The 15608-nt window shown below is 41.4% G+C and overlaps 1 protein-coding gene across 3 annotated transcripts in view; it reads right to left on the bottom strand.

Moving 5' to 3' along the window:
* The window catches only part of ZZZ3 (zinc finger ZZ-type containing 3), a 62173-nt gene extending 48373 nt beyond the window's left edge, over positions 1-13800 (bottom strand). For 2 of the 3 annotated variants that reach the window (XR_008468015.1, XM_054211516.1), the window contains exon 1: positions 13665-13800. The gene's annotated coding sequence lies outside the window, so the exon portion shown is untranslated. Of the gene's footprint in view, positions 1-13165; positions 13248-13664 lie in introns of those variants that run through there. The other variant, XM_054211517.1, reaches the window with a different exon arrangement.
* Positions 13801-15608: the final 1808 nt, after the last annotated feature.

The following is a 15608-nucleotide window of genomic DNA, read 5'->3' as shown; positions in this document are numbered from 1 at the left end:
CAAATGGATACACTCAGTACTAGTAACCTAGGTATATGTTTGCAGTTTTATTTACCCTAATAGGACACATTAGACTTCAAGGTTTTAAAAAGCATCTTGCCTTTTCTTATTTTAATTTTCTGAAACTGAAGTAATTTTTGACAGTTTTAAATTTCACCCTTTGTCTCAAGACGATAGGCCTCACGACTACAGTAATATTTCACTGATTTTATACTTTACCAGTTATTAATTCAATAATACAGTGCAAACTATGACCACATTTTAATAAAATAACAATTAGATCATTTAACCTTTTATATAAAAATGTCTGTCTGTGGTATCTAAAATTCTTAGTAGTAACTATTTCCAAAACCAAAAAGGTGATGCTCATCCTATCATTCCTTGCAATTACCCTGTAACAGCAGGTAAGGACTGAAGAAACATGAAAAGGCTATTCAAGTTCCAGGTTCAGCCACTAGAGAATTTCTCAAAGCACAAGAACAAAGGAAAAGAGAGCTACTGTCTACCTTCAGCATATTGTACCACCGATTCAGGCAACAGGAAGGAGCTGCCAGAAGCTGGGGCAGAGAGTGTGAATTATATAATTTCCATACCTATCCTAAGCAAACATCAGCAGATTGCCAGAGTTCAGACAGTTTCCTAAATGGCTAAACCATCTCAGCAGTACAAAATTTGTGCTTGCAGTTAAGTTCTCGCTCTCCACAGGCATGGGCTTTGCTCTGAAATGCACACCAGACTGCCCACACACTGTATCAACTGACAACACGTTTAGAAACTTCTGATTTGAAGAAATTAGATAAAGCTTAAACTAAACAACCAAGTTATTTACTATGGACTTACATACTGACTTACACAAATATAATGTAAAATGGACTTTTTTTCCTGATTTTTATCCCTCCGAAACATTCAGTTATAGAGATCCAATTACTCCAGATCCTCATTTTGTACAAGACCAAACCAAATTTGACCAGTAGCTTCTGAGTTTGCCACAGATACAGTCTGGAATTTATGTTTCTCTTGAATTTGAAAATAATCAATAAAAGCAGTTACAAACTTGGAAATCACATTCATTTGCTTTGACAGTCATATGCACATTTACATTTATACAGACATCAAGCAGAAAATTCTACATGGCTTTTTAAAATAATAAATCACGTAGAGTTTGCCAACGATGTCCTAAAAAGCCCTACCAAACCTTTTTAAGGCACAGTTTTTTCAAACTATTCTGAGGAATTTAACAGTGCTGTGTAAAACCAAGTGCTATGCTTATTCCTTAATACCACTGAAGAGCTGACATCAAGTATTAAGTAAGGATTAACTTGACAAATGTAATTTACATGCCATCCATAAAACTGCTTAGCCTTTTCTAAAATATTATCAAAAAATAACTTTGTCAGTTCTCTTAGAAAACATCTAAGATTTCTGTACAAAAATATGAAATTATTCAGCTATGAACAACTGTATTACCCATGGCATAATGCTATAGCCATAAAAGAAAAAAAAAATAAATACAGTAAGAATACAGACCCTAAGCAGCCTTTGCTATATGTTGAATACACAAAGCCCTCATAACTCAATGATGTATTATCTCTCCTAGAGCAATAAGCAATTAAGCACATTCCTTTCTATCAAGAAAAAAAGAAAAAAATAATACATTAAACCCCCATACCTTTAAAAATTAGTTTCACTGTATCTACAAACACAGGAAGTACTCAAAATACAGTAACCTAACCATGTATGGCATGGCAGACCTGAGGACATACCTTTGCTGTACACTCCCGGAATTAATGGATATTTTATTTCCCTTATCTCCTCGGTGTTCCACATAGAGAAGCTATCCCAAACCTTTGATTATTCTTGTTGCCTTTTTCTGTACTAAGTCTAGCAGAGAGATCAGTGTGCGATAATCAAATTCAAAGCATGACCTATGTATGTCATGGATTTTTACCATAGAATAGTAATGTCTTATGTTATGACCCCTTTCTAAGAATACTCAACACTATTTACCTTTTTTGACAGCTAGTGAAAAACGAGTTCATGTTTTTACAGAAACATCTATCAGAACACTTTCCTGAGCAGTAATAGCTGATTTAAAGTCAGGGTTGGTTTTTTTTGCATAAAGTTATTTTATTCTCATGCGTTACTTCACATTTCTGAAAATGAGTTCCTGCTTCTATTTTATCACTCATTCGTTCAGTTTTGTGAGATCCTTCTACAACTCTAACACAAGACAGTGGTGAAATCAAGAGACATCAGATTTATATCACCTCTAGACTATTATCAGAGTAGAGGGGTGTTTTTTTCTGCAATCGCTAAATAGTTTTATTAAAATATCATTACTCTATAAGTATTTGATCAAAATTAACAACTCTGACCATATTTTAACATTTAAAACATCTGCTTATTTTGACTGACAATCCCCATCTTAAATCATGTGCCAGCTAAGGTGGGCACTACTTCCTTTCTGGAGTTCTGTGTGCCTACAGTTTGGGTTATCCTTGCTCAGCTGAGGAAAACATTAAAAGCAGGTTTTTTTATTAAGATGAAGAAGAGCAGCTGTACAATGTCCATGTATTTAAACAGCCACTAAGGAAATAAAACTATAAATCCATGTCTGAGTTAGCAGAATCATAATTAAAAGCATGTTGTACCATTCCAGAAGCCTATGTTAAAGGTTACACATTCATTGACAATGAAGGTTATGAAGATCCAACGACAAACATTTTTTTTAGTAATTGAACTCTCTTTCAGCACTTGGCTTGATTTAGAAAGGTTTCCACTGTTACCCAAACGGGTAAATCTCATGAGGGTCTCATAATTTTGCATCCTAATGACTGCAATGCTCTTTTCTCTACTCCAGCTCCACTCATCGCCATTTAGATACTTCTCCAAAGAGCATTTCCTTAGTCTATTGCTTTGTCCAAGGCACCACTTTCCCTACGTCTTTCTAACACAGCAAACGAAGCCACACCCATCTATCATCTCACTCCTTGGCAATGGCGTTGATTCCCACTCTGGTGAGCCTTCAATCATCCTCTCTTCAATTTTCCAACGGGACTTCCCAGGTGAGATTTCATTTTACTGTTAAGTGATTTAATCTACAAAAAGGAGCAATCCCACTCCCCTGTAACTCTCAGGCGTGTGGCATCAGACTGATTTTTCCCATGTCTTTCCTTTACTATTCAATCCGATCTCACAATGAGCTGATTTATAACATACAAACCCCTACAAAAGAGCCATTATTTTTCTGCTGGTTTAGCTCCCTAAACAGGCTTACTGTAGTGGTCAAATGAGCACAGGTGCCAGTGGAAAGCAGGGGTTACAACTATGTACTTCGGTGACAGATAGCCATTGGATCAGGTTAGCCGTAATGCGAAGCCTTACTCTCAGGCTCTCCCTTATGCTTTGTAAGTTACTTCTTTTAACTTGGAACTCTAATCTTCCACGATGAGGATAAAAATATTTATTAACTGATGCACAGGAAATAATTCAACCATCTTACTGTTTCCATCTATCTGTATTGCCCAGCCATAACCTGTATTATACTGGAATTATGAACTTCTTCAGGGAAGTGTTCTTCATGTCTGCTTCTGCAAAGCAAAGGTCATACCATCATCTGTTTTACTTTATTTTCATTCTGTTTTACTGTTCACTCAAATATAAAACTGTTAAAATTGTATTGAAAATTTAACTGAAGTCCAGTTGATGCAAGTCTTCACTGACAGAACCTGAGGCACAAAAAAGGCATCAGAGGAACAAAAACCAGACCTTCTATATTCTGATTTGTTACTGATTCAAACCCTTGGGCTCTTTTTGACATCTTCTCATTATGGAAAATACAGTCAGTGAAGGTCAAAAAGAAACAGTTGTCCAGACTTCGACAGAAGTTAATTTCTAAGTATAAGAAAAGCAAACTTTTGTTTCAAAGCAGTAGCAAGAGCTAACATTTCTCTTGCTGAGGTTAGCTGGAGGGAAAGGGAAGCTGTAACTATAGCCCATTGTAGTAAAGGGCACATTTAAGGGAGGATAAGCAAACAGAACTTAAATTCTAGCTCATGCCACTTCTGCAAATCAGGCTTACTGACAGAACAGATAGGATGAGAAGAAATGTCCACATGATTATTTGGTACAAGTCATATAACAAAGCTATAGTGACACCTGAATCAAAACTGAAAATGGTACCAAGAATATTACACAGTAAGCCTCTCCAGAGCTCTCCTGTTTCTCATGGAGAATCTCCTGACCTTTTGGGATGGTTTCTTCGGGAGAATTTCTTTGGCCAAGTAAATACAGACGTACACCAATCTAGCAAGAGTTTTTTAAAAGGGCCGTTGATGTAACTGCAACTAAATTCATTTATGAGCTATACCCTAAAAGCAGAACACAAAGCAGAACTCTGATCACCAGAGTTACCTCTCAAGTGGAAAATCAATGAGACATGAGTCACACTGGATGAAATGACATTAACTCGCCTGCCTTTACCTCCATATCCCTGCAAAAAATCCCTCTCTACATTCAGAGTTTCAGTAGGAGAAAAAAATAACCCTTCATGCAATATAGGATGTTTCAATAAAACCGTTTCTGGGCTGTAATTACCCAGGGATATTTTCAGATCATGAGCGACATAATTGAAATTCACAAATACTAACAAGAAATGAATTACCTATACTGTTGTTGTGGGGTTTTTCTGAGGGGCAGTCAGAAAACCACAGAAAAAGACTGTCTAGATCTTAACAGCAAGAAATCTGTTCCTTAGCACTTACACACCTGTATAATTTGAATGGTCCCGACAGCAAACTGTACTCCATAAAGCAAACCATTTTTGAGAATAAAATATAGAGGATTCGCAGAATTCTCTTTGGTTCAACCACTAAGACTTTCAAACAACATGTCAAGAACCTCAGTGAGATAAGACTTAGCATCTAAAAAGTCTTGAAATGAAGTGTAAAGTAGGAAAAGAAATATGAAAGAGAGAGACTTCACCTTGGGGTCGAGGGGTGAGAAGAGGGGGGGAAGCTTTACTTGCACTAGGACATCATAAGAAGAGCAAGTATTTCTCATTGTCCTGTTCAGCACCGGCTGTGAGGTGGCAGCTATGTGAAGAACTTCTTCCATCTGAAGTATCTTAGGAATCCTCTTAAAGATCAGTGGATTCCCAATTACATGATCCAGAGAAATTCTCAGCTGACCTCAGAGAAGAGAAATGAGATAACTACACTTTGTTCTGTTAGAAACCACCTCCTCACAGATGGATTTAAAGCTATGTAAGCATATATGAAAAGTAATTGCATTACTGCAGCCTCCACAATGATACCATGAATAATGATTTTTTCAGCCTCTCTGCATTTTTTGCAATGTACTGGATATAGCAGAAATTCCAGAAAATTGACGCAATAAACACCATGATTCTGCTAAAAATAGAAAATCAGTTTAAAAAGAAATAAATCATAAACTGCAGTGACTTTCTATTTTGCCTATTTTTCCAGGGAAAAACAAACAAACAAAGAAAAAACACAAAAGTTGCAGACTGAGGATTGAAAATAAATGAGAAACTTCTGGTTAGCTTCCTTTTTCCTGAAGCCTAGCTTTTGAGGAAATACCCAAAGAACAGTGCTGGCAGGATAGCAAACCACAGAAACATTATCAAATCTTTTCAAGTGACAATCTAGTCAGAGTAGTTACTAACAAATGCAATATAATCATGTATACCTAACCAGTAAAACTCACTGCTAGTTATACTCTTGACTTTCAGACATGTACAGAGAAAGTGCATGTAAATGAAAAGAAGGCAGTGGGTGGAAGAAAAAGCAGGTACCAATATATTCTAACTTTAGAATTATTAATAAAATACAATTTTTAAAGTTGACAAATAAATTTTACACACTTGGAAACAGAAAAAAACAAGTAAACAAACCCCAGCATCTGTTGTAATGTTAATAAATTCCCACTCCAAGTCATTTAGTCAGTCATTGTCTATATAGTCCCCCAGCCCATTCTGCACGAAATTCTTCTTGAAACTCCAGGTTAAAACAGCCTTTTTCAGAGAATTCTGTCTGACAATTTCTTCTCAGTTACAGCCCTTCAGGTGGAGCTTAGGGAATAGGTGCATCTGTCTCTGCCTAAGACTTAAGCCTTTGTGCCCTTACTGCATGAGGTACTGTGACCTCTTTATAATACTCTACAAAAAAGCCTCTGTTCTGCAGTGATACACATAAGGAAAATCCCTGAAAGACTTAAAATGCTTGAGGAAAGGAACAAATTTCTTTTCTGACTTTATTCTAAAAACAGTGTTTGCTTTCTTCCTTTATTGATTTTTAGAAACAGGATGCTCATTAACAGCTTTGAGATCACATTTATTTAACTGAAATAAAGTATAAGAAACCTTTAGAACTAACTTTCACCGCATCCTGCTGCAATTGCAACTATATGCAAGCAAACATTGCATCGGGATCTAAAAACAGTACCATGTCAGTTACCAACACTTTATGGATGGTCTCAATGGATAGGACCATTTTCTCGACAACTACAACAAAGGCAGTGATGATACTCTGTGAAGTTAAAGTTTAATCCATATCATTGGTCAGATGGCAAAACACCCTAAAAGCCTAATTACAATTAAGCAGTAATAGACCAAAAGCATTATTTTAATCTAAATCCTCTACACTCTTTTAAAATGTCAAGAATGTGATAGAATTTGTTTCACTTTAACCCTTTTCTTAATTACAGAGCACATACATAAGTGACACGGAGCCTATCCTTCACTCGTCATTAAGCCCAAGGCAGCTGTGTCAAATTTCAAAAATCAGAAAAGCCTGAACAAGGTCACATGGAATGCAGGCAGTTGATTTTGAATAGAAAAAGTGCAGAATAATTCATTAAACTGAATCTGGTTCAAAACACAGTTTTATCAAATTGCCCAGTACTTCTAAGCATAAAAAGCTTTAACAACTCATTTGTGCCAAGGTTAGTTCTTCCAATTTAATCAAATATTTTTAAATCACATAAATGAATCTCAAAGGAGAAATTTTGTTTAAAACTAGTATATATAGTAGAAGGCATACATTTCTCTTCAGGCTTTTCCATATTGTGACTATTAACACAGCAATGGACATGAAAGACTGAAATCCATTTCTAATTCATGAAACACAAACCAATTTTAAATAACATCACATTTATATAACAAACTCTTCAGGAACCTGAAGATACTTTAAAAGTGATGATCACCCCTCAAAATACATCTCTCCAATAATAACCATTATCTCTATTTTACAGAAAGAAGGTGAAGTTTCATGATTTGCTTTATTTCAGAGCCTGGAATGCACCTGATTCCCTGGCTCCGTAGACTTAATTTTTTGAACTTTGCTTCTCTTCAATGAAGTCTTCTGAAAGACTTTTACTCTAGCTCAGTTTATTTCCAGTGGATCATAAAAAAAACATAAAGGTAAGTCAAAGATATTAAATCTACAAGGAAGTCTCTATTATTTTCAATATTACATTACAGAAGGCTTTCATAAATGCTTCATTAAAAAAACCTTAATGAATATGTTTGATGATTTATTTTTTTTTAAACTAAATCTTGCAAACTGTCACATCACTTACTTTTTTTTTTGCTCCACCATGAAGTTTTGTTTTGTTTTTTTTAAATCATGGTCAGCAAAGTTACAAAAATCACAAAAATGTGGAGAGCTAATGCTGACAAGTCATCCTACCTCCTGTGCCAAGGACAGACCAACTATACCTAAATCACCTCTGAAAGGAGGTTATTTAACCTTTTCTAGAGCACTTTCAGCAATAGATATTCCATTACCTCCCTCAGATATTTAACCCCGTCATTATCTATCCATAGAGCTGAAAAGCTTTTCCTAACATTGAAATCTCCTTTTGTGCTCTTTAGGACCATTATTTCTTATCCTACCTAGAGAGGACAGTTTATTACATTCTTCTCTGTAGCAATCTTTATCATATTTGAAGCCTAGTACTATGTTTCCCCATCTCTGCTATAGACTAAACCAATGCAATTCTTTCAGTCCTTCCTCAAAGGTCATTATTGCAACTCTTCTCTAGATATTCTTCAATTGGTCCAAATCTGTTTGGAGTAACAAAAAATGGAGACAGTACATCATCTGACACCTTACCCTGAGTACTACAGAAAAAATTTCGTGTCTGCTCAAACCTGCTCATATATCCCAGTATGACTCTTGTTTTTTTATAACTGTCATGATTCCTTTCTGTTCATTTTGTGATACAGCTGCTTATTTGCAGAACTGTCGCCCAGTCAGTTGTTTCTCATATTTAAGTTTATTGCTGCCACCCAAACATATTACTTTGTGTTTCTCTTTACTGAACTGCATCCCATATAGTTCAGATCATTCACAATTTGTCAAGACCATTTCACACTCTAATGCTTGTATTACCTCCAAGATTTGCACTGTCCAGGCAGTTAGTAAATCTGCTTTGTTCTATCATCCAGGTCACAAATTGAAAGACTAAACAGGATGAAATTCAGAAAATACACCTGCACAACTCCATTCGATGCATGCCTTCAATCTGAAATGTCCTTAGAGCATTTAATTAATAAGTAGCTATCCAGCATGGCAAATCATCTCTGACAGTATCTATTTTTGGTGCCTCTAAGATTCTTTAGCTATGGAGATAAAATCCCTAACTTCAACACTACAGTACAAGCAGAGTATCTTTCAAACACAAATATACAGAGGAGTCTCTACCATGCTCCTCCCCCACTGATGTATTTGTATGTGGCACAGTAACCCAGTTGCATAGCTCCTCCAATTTTGAATTTGAGCTATATCCCTGTTTTCCTTTCCTATACTAGAGATACTACAGAGACACTTCAATTCACAAAAAAAAATAACTAGCTCTGAAAAATTCAGATCTTATGTACATATATATGCACCAGTAAAACAAAATCAACAACAAAAAGCAGGCAAACTCTCAAGAAAGCTCATTTCCTTTTTGACTTTCAAATTTTCTAACTAAACTAAGTGTTTCAAACCAAGCTCAAAACACTACATTTTAAGGACATGAATCAGATATTTCTCATGACAAAGCTGTAAAACACTGACAAAATCCCACTGCTCTACTACTGACGTATTCTCTAAAAGATAGGTTTTTACCCTTCTTACCACTAGTTTGTCTGGCACTAATCAAAACAAATATTTGTGTTTATATATTGTATTTAAATCTGAACTAGTAAAAACATCTTTAAAATCTTGGACAATCGAATTGTCTATCTTGCCAACATTCATTTTCCTATGCCCTATGATGAAATTCAGTAGACCAGAAAAAATGGAGAGCAGCTAACGGACATCTAATACATAAAACATCACTACAAGGAGAATCAACTGTTTTCTGAAGCAAGACACAAAGCAATCAGCTTAACGCAAAGCAAAATTATTTCAATTGAGTATCAGATAAAACTTCAACCATGGGGTGATGAGCTGCTGAAAAAAGCAACACAAAGAGGAACTTCATCATCAGAGGGAATGATCTCCGTACACTTCCAAAGGGCAGAGGACCGGACTAGCTGATCTTTCTGCATTTCTATGTTTAGCTGAATTCATTACAAGCATTAAAACATTAAAGTACCTCTAAAGAACACTTTTTGTAAGTTAAGCTACTAAGCTTTTTGTCCGAAAATATAAAAAACTATATAAATATAAAAATATAAGGGAAAGTAGTTAAATGCAAACTTGGAACAAATACACAAATTTTGAACACAAACTGTACAAATTATCAATGCTACAAAACCAAAACCAAGTATTTTGATTACAAAGCTGCACCTAACCAGAGATTCTTTTTAGAAGTCCTTTTGTTTGAAAAAAGTCCTTTCTTATTTGTCCAATAAGAAAGAGAACACACTATTTAATGTTCAACTCTGGATATCTTAAGTGCTTTATGAGTTATTCAAACAGAAAGAAGGTCTTCACAAAACTAAAATAAACTCTCATGACTACAACCAAGGCAGTTTTCGAAGAAACCATATTTACAATGTTCTTACAACTAGAACAATATACCCTTAAGTGTTAAAGTTTACCAGAAGCAAGTTCTTATAATCAGCAGCTTGATTTCCAGCAAAGAACACTTAATTTGGAAACTAAAAAAACCCAACTTCCTCACTACAGAAGTGAGAAAGGTTCTCACTTTCTGCAACTTAGCTCCCACCTACAAGAGTCAGCAGAATTTTTCTTTTTCAAGGTTTTTAAGGACAAGTTCTACAAATACCTGTCTGGAATAATTTAAGTACATTTAAACTGACCTAAATAAAAAGAACAATGGGTCTTATGCTACTGCAATCCTAGAACTGTAAGTGCAATGTAAATCTATGTATATAAGCAAGTGCTGAATACTTGTAAGTTATCTCTTGCAAATCTGGTTCTTTATGACCAGAGAGACCTGCACCATCAGTTCCCGCTTAATGCATCCCCATTTTTGGGAAAACCAAAACAAAGCAAACCCTAAGGACTTTAAAGAGAGCTTTTCAAATGTGAAAGACTAATCTAAAAAACAAAAACTGCCTCACACAATTGGAAGTAGGACAGACAGACTGCAAAGACTTCTGTATCAACTTCCTGAGCACTTTTAGAAACATTAAGAAAACATTTCTTATTTCCCTTATCCAACAAGGTGGTAAAAGAGCGGAGTAAAAGTCCTTCCTCCTTGTAACAATCAGACGACTCTTGCTGACCAGAAGTCAACCTACTCAAAGTACGTAGAATGATCTGGAAGAACCAGACACCAAAAAAACCCCTTAAGTCTCATGAAAATATTGGGAAAGTAAAGCCTTCATTCTGTATGAGACTCTGGACAGCAGGCTGGAATCTCACTACACAAGTGTGTTAGAAACACACATAAATATCAGAGCAGTCACATGCTATTCAACTGTAGAACAGAAGCCCATACTAGGATACATTCCCAATTTTGAGAAATAGAGACCTAGTTATTTTTGCACATTAGAAGTGCAATAACACTGAGCTCAAAAATTCTACTTGTTATTTCTCTTTTTGCAGAAATGTTAAAAATTATGAGACAAAATATATGAACTTCATGACTAAATAGCTTAGTAACTGATCTAGTTAACACAGCCTATCTCTTCGTAATTATAGACTTGGAGTATGCAATGCAAAGAAAAGATCATTTCAGTTAATAGTGGTACAACTGAGATTTGCAACAATTACCTATAGTGGACTAAATAACTAGACACATAAATTACCAACAAATATTTTAATTTAAAGTCATAACTGCTGCTGCTTACTGACACACATGGTTCTACTGTGCAAGAGTCCTTCACAAAAAGCCATACTGTAAATTCGAAACATAGAATGTTTTTATGAAATAAGCATGACAGTGCTGGAGAAACCCTGCAACCAAAGTTGTTCACGTTCTGAATGACTTGCCAAAAGTCACACGTTAAAGTAAATTACTAACTGCTAACCCCTTCTAAGGCAATGGGATTTTCATGAGTGACTTCAATTGGATGAAAATTTCACCTGATAGCTATGGTTTTGAACATTTTACCACATACTCTTTACTTTAAAAGGACTGCATTTTTCTCCCCTACTGTTTAACACACACCATCTTCTTTCCTTAAATAAACTTTTTTTCCACTTCTGATTAAGCAAATACTAGAAAGGCAGTACAGTAAGATTAAAAGAGACTTGAAAACAAACTGCAACAGTAACTTGTCAACTTCTTCTCTGAAAAGTTATATTTGCTTATGAAAACAACCGAATTTTGCGAACCCCAAATGTACCAACTGCTACTGGATCACCAGTCCTTGTAGCAGCTAGGATGCAAGGCAGGGCGTCATATCTAACAACATATTAGAAATACACCCAAAAATCATATTCTCAAAAGGTTGCACAAGTTAGTATTTAATATGAGATACCGAGCACACTTAGAGCTTCACTTGAAAAGCCTCGGTAAATGATCGCTGGGTTATCAGTACAGTAATAATGACAGTATCAATGGAAAACATGCAAATATATGTTCAGCAACTGATGAGCTACTACAATGCGTTTCATAACTGCAAGCATATGTCAAAAATAAAACTTGGAACTTCAAAGCCTAAAGAACATACTCTTTTACAAAAATTTAGTATCAGTTATGTGGCAGCCTAAAACTAGATTAGCAAAGTGAATAGTTATACGCCAAGACTACAAAAACCGCCACCATTCCTGGATAATCAGGGACGGAACACAAGACACCATAAGGAAGAAACCCAACCATATGCTCTCCCTTAAGAGAGATCAGGACTATGAGACAAAGGGGATATTGCTGAGCTGGGATACTTGGATACTACTGGAGTTATTTTTCCAAATACAAGAGAAAACAGCAACGTAGTTTACAGGTTCGGCAAGTAATGGGACATATATCATAGCCTCAAGAAAGATCAGACTTGTGACGTTAAATATATCTCTTTTTGGACCTCTGCATCCTTGAACATCACCATTCCTACAGGGTAGGAGCAGTTTGGGTTCAGCACCAGAAACCTGAGCGAGTTCAGAAGGAGCACCATGGGACAGGTGTGAAAAGCGTGCCGAGACAGCAAAAAAGCACAAAGTGCTTGTGGGGGCCAAGGGCACGGCCCAAGGCTGCGCGTTGGTCGAGGAAGGGCCAAAGGACCTCTGGCTGCTAAGACAGGCTGGACCCTGCGAGAGCAGCACTGGCGCAGCCAGAGGCACCGCCAAGTCAGCTCCGTGAAGTTGGGCGCCCTGTCCAGCAGGTGACACGGCAGGGCAGCGGGGGACAATCAGGGGACACATCTGGCGTGGCCCAGCCCGGGACGGCGCCAGCGACACTGTCGGCAAGCCCAGCACCCCCGGCCGGAGGGGCCCGGAGGGAAGGGCAGCGACGGTGCGGGGGGAGAAGCGGGGAGTGAGCGGTGGGACGCGGCCCGGGGCAGGACGCTGCAGCCTGCACTCCTCTGGAGAGCCTGGGGGGGGTGGGCACTGCGTGAGGCGAGGTGAGTTGAGGTGAGGCGAGGCGGGGCAGGGCCGGCGCGGGAGGAGGGAGCGGAGCGGAGCGGAGCCAGTCACGCTTCCCCGGGGCGCCCAACCCCGCCCCGCTCCCCGTGTGGCCCGGGGCACGATGGCGGGGAGGAGGCTGGTCCCAGGGTCCCCGCCCCCCGGGCCCCCGTTACCATTACCCAGCACGCCCAGCGCTGCGCCGCCATCCCGCAGCCGGCTCCGCTCCCGCGGGGACCGCGACACCTCGCGAGACTTCCTTCCTTCTCCCGTCCCCCCCCCCCCCGCCCCGCCGCCTCGCGACCCGGTCCGGCCCCGCGCGCACACACGCACGCGCACCGCCCGCCCTGCGCTCAGACCCAACATGGCGGCCGCGGCGCCGCGCACGTGTCCGTCCCCCCCAGCCCCCTCCGCGTCGGGCCGGGCACGCGCACACGTAAGGCTCGGGGGGGCGGGGCCGCCGCGCGAGGCGCCGCTGCGGGCCAGCTGATTCGAACCGGGCGCGCGCGCGCCGACAGCCACCACCTCCTCCCCGCACGCGCTGGTCACGTGGGGGCTTCCCCCCTTCGCGTTCCCTCCTCCTCCTCCTCCTCCTCCTTCCCCCTCCCCTCGCGGGTTCCGAACTCGGCACCATCCGGGTCTCCCCTTCCCCCGGGGCCGGGCCCGCGCCCGAGCCCTCACCTGGCGCCCGCTCCTCGGCGCGGCCGGCCCGCGCAGCCCCCGGCGCCGCTCGCTCCCTCCGTCCTGCCCGCACCAGGCGGCGGCGGCGGCGGCTCCGCACAGCGCCTGCTCCCCTCAGCGCGGCGGCGGCTCCTTCCGCTTCCTTCCCCTCCCCCTCCAGCCGCTGCGGCGGGGACCTGCTCCCTGCAGCTCCGCCTGCTGGCAGAGGGCGGAGGAGGCGGCCGGCCCGGCCTGCCCGCTGCCAACGGGCGGCCCGCCGCCCCCGGGCGGGGGTGGGGGGCCGAGCGGCGCCGCGCTGCGGCATCCCGCGAGGGGAGGGAGGGTGGCTCCGGGGCGGGTGTCTGGCGGGGCGCCCTGACGGACGGAGCTCCGCGCCCCCGGCCAGGGCTGAGGAGGAGGAGGAGGGCGGCCCGAAGCGGCAGCCGGCGGCTGTGGGTGCTGCCACCGCGGCCGTCCCGCCTGACGCCCCCTCCGGCGGGCCGCCCTGGCGCCGGGCCGCGCCGGCAGCAGGCGGCCAGCGGAGGGTGACTCGCAGGTTGGCTGCGGTCGGGAGGGGGGCGGCGTGCGGCTGAGGAGAACCGCCGCTCTCCGGGCCGAGCCAGGGCCGCTCCTGCCCCGGGCAGGCCCCGCGCCGGCCGCCACGGCGGCGTGTGCACCCAGAGCGGTCCCGAAGCATTCCCAGCGCGCGCTCCCGGCTCCCGCGCCGCCGGCGGCGCCTCAGGAACGGGCACCGAGGGGTGCTCCAGCCCTCCACGTTATGGCTAAGAATTAACCAATCGGGCTCTCAAATCGCTTATTTTTGGTAGCCGCCTCGTTCTCCGGTAACGTGTCTGTGATCACCAAGAGTTGCTGCTGAACGCACGCAGCCTGCTCGAAAAGGAGATTATTTACCTCGGTACTCCTACAGAGGGAGAGGAGCTACCGTATATGTTTTTACTATCCTTGTAATCTCTCGTTGTTTTTTTTTTTCCTGATACACTATGGTTATAACGCATCTGTAAGAGCTTCGTGTAGCCAAGAAACACAAAAGACTCAAGTCTTCTGCTAACTGCTTTTGAAATTCAAGAACCTTTCCACTAAGAACAATTAAGAGATTACCAAATTGCTGGAAATCCTATAACCGTTTCCTGTAACAGAAGACTAAGTATTCAAGAATATTTTCAATTACTTTTAAAAGTAGCTACTGACTGGTGATTAAACTGATAGATACTTTTGTAAAGCAAGCCGATTTAATAAAATCCGAATTGCCCAAATTGCAAGTGTAGCCATACAGACTCGCTCTGCGACGCCAGAGTCTGCAGAAAAACCTCAGCAGCTTCTCCACTTTCCCAAGCAGTTCTCAGTTTCCCCTGCGTCTTGCTGACTCGGAACTCTTCTGTGATTAGGCTCAAAAGAACTGAAATCCCACAAGAGAGGGAAGGAAATTTTTTTCTTGAACCTCTGCCACCGTTCTCATGCAGTCTTCTGTCTGCGGGCCCGAATCTGAGAGAGGAATGGAGCTTTTCGCGTTACTGCAGGAGCACCTGTAAGCACTGAAATGTTACAAATTGCAGTGCATTTAGAAATGTTCACTTGGCTAAACAGCTGCAGCGGCTGAAGATATTGCATTTCAGACAAGTGTTCCTGCTTTCACAGCAGAACTGAGGATTCTTCTCAGCTGCTTCAGTGCAAAATCCATTGGGTTTCTTGTTTGGGTTTTTGGTTTTGGGTTTTTTTTTCAAATTCCCGTGGCTGTTTCAGCGTGCAGTCGAGCAACGGAGCTGACCTAATCCGATGGCCAGCTGGCACACAGGGCAGCACTCTTCTGCCCCCCCATCTTCCCTGCCCCAGCATCCCGCTGCCCGCTCTGGTGCTCATCCGCATGCACGGTAAACCACTCGGACTTACTAAACCACCAAGAAACTGTTCCTGTTTCTGGTGTGGTAGTTTTCAGTTAGGAAATAA

This window comes from Rissa tridactyla, chromosome 8 (assembly GCF_028500815.1).
Source record: "Rissa tridactyla isolate bRisTri1 chromosome 8, bRisTri1.patW.cur.20221130, whole genome shotgun sequence".
Taxonomy (NCBI): Eukaryota; Metazoa; Chordata; class Aves; order Charadriiformes; family Laridae; genus Rissa; species Rissa tridactyla.
Note: the sequence above shows the minus strand (reverse complement) of the source record. Positions and strands in the feature narration are given on the sequence as shown.